This window comes from Brassica oleracea, chromosome C3, assembly GCF_000695525.1.
Source record: "Brassica oleracea var. oleracea cultivar TO1000 chromosome C3, BOL, whole genome shotgun sequence".
NCBI classification, from domain to species: Eukaryota; Viridiplantae; Streptophyta; class Magnoliopsida; order Brassicales; family Brassicaceae; genus Brassica; species Brassica oleracea.
Window position 1 is genome coordinate 56,339,919 of NC_027750.1, and position 6,314 is coordinate 56,346,232.

At 32.5% G+C, this 6,314-nt stretch overlaps 1 non-coding gene across 1 annotated transcript; it reads right to left on the minus strand.

The window, feature by feature from the left end:
* Positions 1-5,232: 5,232 nt before the first annotated feature.
* TRNAG-UCC lies at positions 5,233-5,304 on the minus strand. The gene has a single exon. It is a non-coding gene; the product is annotated as a tRNA-Gly (tRNA).
* Positions 5,305-6,314: the final 1,010 nt, after the last annotated feature.

Here is a 6,314-nt window from a genome sequence, read left to right on the forward strand (position 1 = left end):
TTTAAAATGATTTTAAATTACAAAAATGAGGAAACCTTATATGTTATATATTTTTTTTAAACGACTTTAAAATACAAAAATGAGGACACCTTATATGTTATATTTCTTATATGTTATATTTTGAATTTTTTAAAACGACTTTAAATTACGAAAATGTAAATTTTTCTTAAGTATACGACTAAAAATATTAAAATGACATGTATCAATTCGATGGTTGATTTGAAAGCTTTCAAAACCATATGGAAGATAAAAGTCAAAATAATTCAACTGTGAAAACAATACTGTTCATTTTTTTAAAGAATGTGTTCGATAGAAAAAATAAGGTTTTATGTCATAATTTGTTTAATGTCCAATCCGATCAACCCATGATGTATTAATTATAGTTTTGTTCCATTATTTTTAATAAAAATTGATCCGATCCATCGGAAAAAATTATATAATAACAACAAAAAATATTTTATATATATAAATAAAATGATCAAATATATAAAAAAACTATCGATAATATATACAAATAAACTCACCATGCGCAAGGGATTACTATTTTAAACTTATCCTAGTATTTATTACTCCATGAAACAAAAGGAGTACTATTTTAAAAAAAAAAAATCTTTCACGTTTTGGTTAACATTTGCCATGTGAAAGAGCACAATGATTCTTGGAAAGGAAAACAGCACTCAATGATTTGTACTCTGTGCCCAAAATCAACGCATCTTTTCTATTGGCAAAGAAACAAAAAAAAAAAAAGAGAAAAATAAACACACAAATGTTCTGTGCTCCTTCCCACTCATCCTCCATTATTTTGCTGAAAATCCCATTTTTTGTCATTACCACAAAAGTCTCCATCAAACCTTTCCTCATGAATCTGAAACCCTCCAATCAAAAACTTTCTGTTTTGTCTTAATTTTATAAACTGACAATGTCTGATTCTCCATTTTCATCTTCCTCTGTTTTAACTCAGAACGTATCAAAACCAGTTTCAGACAAGCTTCTTGACAAGTACATTGACGTGTCTGAGTTTCAGTTCGATTACCAGAAAAGTGGAATCTGGTCTCCACCGTTTCAACGCACCACTTTTCTTACACCACAAGGCACAATTCTTACAGGCAAAGAAATGGCAGAGAAGCTTGACAATGTTCTAGAACCTCCACGGATCAAATGGTATAATATTTATTGTTGTAGTTGAATACGCTTTGTATATTAATCTTGATCTACAATCTTTATTTTGTTGTTACTCGCAAAAGATTTTTCAGATACAACAAACAAAAGAGAAATCATGTTTCAAACAGAAACATTGCTCTGTTCCAAAGCTTCTTTGCCAGTGATTCCATCTTTCAGATTCTTGAAATACTCTTTGTAGTCTTTCTATGGTGGATGACTCTGAGGATCTATTGTGAAAGGTTCGCTGAACGGTATTTTTTAACTTGAAAACAAACACACAAAATAGCTCAAATGAGAAATTAAACATCTTCTTGATTTAATCCTCAATTTTTGTGAAAATGAGTTTCTCAAATTTTCTGTCTTTAACTTGTAAGTGAGAATTAAGTCAAGCTCCTTGTTTACTCTCACATCCGGAGGTTGTTTGCTTAGAACCAAACCGGGTCTCTCTGGTCGGTTTACTCCAAACAGAGCCAACATGAACAAACCTGTAACCGCATATAAACCAAATGCCAATTCAGAGTTTAGTGAAGATTCTTGTTTCTATGGAAGAAAGAAACTAAACGCACCTTAGATTCTTGAATGTACGCTCGAATGGTCCTTCTTAATTTGCTAAACATAAGCTGAAAAGAAAAAGCAAAGAGAAGAAAACATTTATGAAAGAAAGTAAACAAAACAAACCACCGGTTAGGTCTACTATGAAGTTACTTTCGCTGACAATTCCCATTACAAACATCATCCAAGGCTCCCCAATGTAGGTATTTAAATGTGTTATATATACAAATACATCGACTTCAACTTTTTCTCAAAAAAGGTTATGTCAAGTAAAAAAGACTAATCAAGTTACGCGACTCAACTTACCCCCACCAACGAAAAGAAGCTTCCCGTTCTCAAGTTTAACACTATCTTTAACATCATTGATCAAGTTCTTCATTCCCGTGTATTCCACTAACTCGGGAGAGTCGCCTTTTATCTGTGTATCACCATACAATCTATATGTTTAGTTCTGTTGAATATTGAGCTTAAGAAATGTTCTTTCAGTACCATCACCTCAGGCTAGAAGAACCTGACTCGTTGCGTTAAATCCATATCTAAAAACCATCATTTCCCAGAGCGGGAATATATAAAAAAGGAGCATCAAATCTTTAAGAAACAACCTAAATGTATTTTTGTCTCTCAGGTTTATATCCTTCCTTTGGACAGACTATAACAGAAACAGCATTGATCACTTTCCTCACTACAAGAAAAATCGTCTTTCTTAGCAAGAGAAAACAGCAATTATATGCTTTTATTAGCATTATTGAAACCGATATGTCTGCCCCAGCTATAAAAGTCCATCATTTATGACAACAATTCCTCGAGGGCTATTGTATCATGGACTTATGACAGCAATATTTATTGTTTGCTATTAGTTACTATTTTCATTTATATTTTTAAATTATAAATTAATATATTTTTAACAAATTAATAATTAAAATCTATTTCAAATATAATTGGTTGATAAGGAAATTGGTTTATTATTAAAATCGTGGTTTGCAAATTATATCGGTTTACACACAAACCTGGTTTACACTGGTTTACACATAGACCCGGTTTAGAAATCTAAACCTGAAAAACAAAATGAAGAACCCTAGAACTAAACTCTTCGCCGTCAACTTCAACTCCATCGATTTCTTCTTCTTTTCTTCTTCTTCTATCTCGTCGTCTTTGAACAGCCACCGTCAAACCTCACCATTGTCTCTGAACCAACTCCATGAAGCTCTTCACTTCCACCATGTCTCATCTATCTCTCCTCTATGGCTTCTCATCTATATCTCCTCATCGTCTATGAACCAACTGCATCTCCCAGCCGCTAACGACCCACCGCTTCTGCTACATCCTCCTCCATCAGGCTCCTCTGCCTTGTCCACCTTCATCTAACAAGAAGAACAAAAAATCAAACTCAAAACACAGAAAAAGAGAGTGAAAAACACATAGTGAGAGAGACGGAGAGATATGTGACCAGTAATGGTGGTGGCGAGCAGTGGCGGTGGCGACTTCGGTGAAGGCAGAGACCGGCCAAGACGGATCTGAGATGCGGTAGAGATGCTCATCAGGCGAAGAACTTCATCTCGGCCCAATCAAAACGGCTCGTCTGTGGGGTTCGTCCTCGGGTTCATGAGGAGGCGAAGCTTGGCGTTGAAGACGGTGGGTTTACAAGAGATAGATTCCATAGAAGAGGAAGCAAGGAAGAGTGAGATTTGACAGAAGAGGAAGAAAGCAAAAAATAAAATGAAAACTAAATAGCCGAGCGACAGAGAGATGAAGATGCACAAATTGGATGAATCTGGGCCATCGAATAATATTAATCAATGGTCTATATTGCCAATCCACACACCCACACACTCTTAGTATTAGCCAATGGAAAAATAGATGAGATATTACTAATTTTGTTTATTTTATTGTAGTTTCTCTTCTTTCTAGGCAACTATTGTAATTTTAATATTATAATATTTTTTATAAAATGTAAATATAAAGTTTCAGAGATTATATAAATTAATTAATCTTCGAGGTTGAAAAATTGTAGTTAAGATTCAGTTTATGTAATTTAAAGTCAAAATTTTAATGTTAGGAATATAATGTGCAAGGTTTAGATTTGAGTAGATTAGAGTTTTAAAGATTATGTTTAGGGTTTAGGGTTTCAAATAGGGGTAACAAAAAGGTAATTTTCTTTTATTTAATCTTTCAGCACTTTGTTAATTAACCTGTTTGTTAAATTTAGGATAAATATTTGAAAATTAAATTTATAAACTTAAAACCGTTAATATAGAGTAAATTTTCATCTAATAATTAGATTATTTACTATATTGTAAAGCTAATGTTTATGATATAGAGTTCAAAGTTTAAATTTGGGGGTTGAGGTTAAGATTAAGACTTGGACTACGGTTTTAAAAATTAAGTTTAGATATTAGATTAAGTTGAAATTATTTTTGAAAATATTAGATTTGTAGTTTATGTGCGTAAGATTTGATGTTTAAGTTTGAATATATTAGTTTAAGTGTTTAGATTTATAATTTGTGGTATAGTACATAGGGTTTGAAGTATATTTTAGGTTTTGTGGAGTAGGGTTTGGAATTTTAATTTTAATTTAAGGTTTATAAATGTTAAAAGTGATTATTAAATATAAATGTTAAGACTTAGTTATAAAGTAAAAGTTATTAAAGCAAAGAAGTTTAAAAATTTAAAATTGTGTAAGATATAAAAATTAAGTATGATTTGGTATGTAGTTTAGATTTAAAGATTAATGTTTTAAATATAATTTTTGAAAAATTGTTTATCTTAGCATAAGAAAAATGCTATTATATGTTTTTGATATCATGTATTAGGTGCTTAAATCTAATTTTTAGCTAAGTATTGGCGGTATCAATGATTTTCATTTCCCGCTCGCTAATTTTCCACAACAGCAATAATTAACTGATATCAATATAAACAAAAGTAAAAAATTAATCATTCATAGCACTTTAGAAAACAATGCTATCATAAAGTGCTATTAATACCATATTTTTTTGTAGTGCCTCGCCCCTTTTAACTATTCAGGAACTAATTTATTTTCCTTTGTAATGTCTGCAACAATCTGATTTTAGCCCACTGATTAAATCAAGAATCTAAGAAGTAAGCAAATAGTTATCAATGATCTTGAAACTGTGGAGTTCCTCACGAATTCAATGTCAGTTCCTAACTTCGTCCGAGCCTTCTCTTCATTCCTTACCTTTTGATATTTTCACACAAAGTTTACGACTGCCCACATATTTTTAATATCGAGAAGTACATCCAAAAGGTTAGTACCAGAGCTTTAACAGTCGAGCTTCTTCTCCTCGAAGATATCAACAACACTTCTACCTACACCACCAGTAGCTCCAGCCAGAAGAATGATTCTAGAATTGTCCATTGCACTAACCAGTTCCTCGGTTGATCCGTTAGTTAGTTTCTCAAACACTGAATAAGTACAATGTTTCGATGAACCTACCATTACGAAAACAGATCAAACAACATCGTTTACTCCATTAAGCTTAAAAACAAAAGAGTACTGAAAAATGCGTCTGCCGGGAGTCGAACCCGGGTCTATTGCTTGGAAGGCAATTATCCTAACCGTTGGACTACAGACGCTCTTGTTGAATAATAGGAAACAAATATATTGAACCTATACTATTTCTACCAGAAACATTTGTTAAGTACTTGAGTGTTTTTTAAACAAAACAGTATTAATTTGTGATCTCTTAAATATGCTGTGACTGACTGGGAGCAGATGAAATGAGGTCTTAAATATAATTGGCTAATACTTTTCTTTTGTGATACTTCACCATTCATTTGACCAGATAAAGTTTATTTGCATCAGAAATCGTCTCTAGTGATATCATAAAGGAAATTTCAAAGACATTTTACTTGCAAGTCACTTTCTGTGACCTCCAAGTGCATTCGCAGCTAGTTCATTGTGTGTGTCCTATGATTTTTATGATTTTTATCTCACCGTTTAGAACTTTTGGTGCTTTATATTAAGTTGTTTATGCGGTTATGTTAATGTTTCCGGCCGTTTAGCTTTTGATGCAACAGCATTTTTAATCAGTATGGCTACTTTGTTGTGATTCAATGAGTTTTCCATGGTTGGAGTATAAGCTTTATTTATGAAACTTAGATTGGTAAAAAAAGAAAGAGAGCACACTTGCTTTGCTGTAAAGGATGAGTATTAATTAACGTATATTGGCCGCATATAGTCAGCATTTAATCAGCATTAACAATGAACTGTTAGTCAAAGAAACACGTTTATTGTGTTGGCCGGTGATGGACGGTGAAAGAGGAACTTCATTTTGTCAATAATTGTGGCTTTGTGGCTTTCACATATCCAATCTTCTCCTATAAATAATAAACGTAAGGAGAAGATGAAAGGCATCCCAAAACAAGAAAAAAGAGAAAGAACGAGAGAAGAGAAGAGAAAAGAAGAAGAACAAAAAAAAAGTTTTTTTTTCTCACAAAAAAATATTCTTTAAGAAATTACGAGTAATTTCTGAGTGTATTTGGGATCGGGGTGTGAGTTCTGAGATTGTAAAATTTCCCTGGTTGATAATAAAAGATCTGTAGCAGGTCCGGAGACGTAGGCAACATTGGCCGAACTCCGTTAA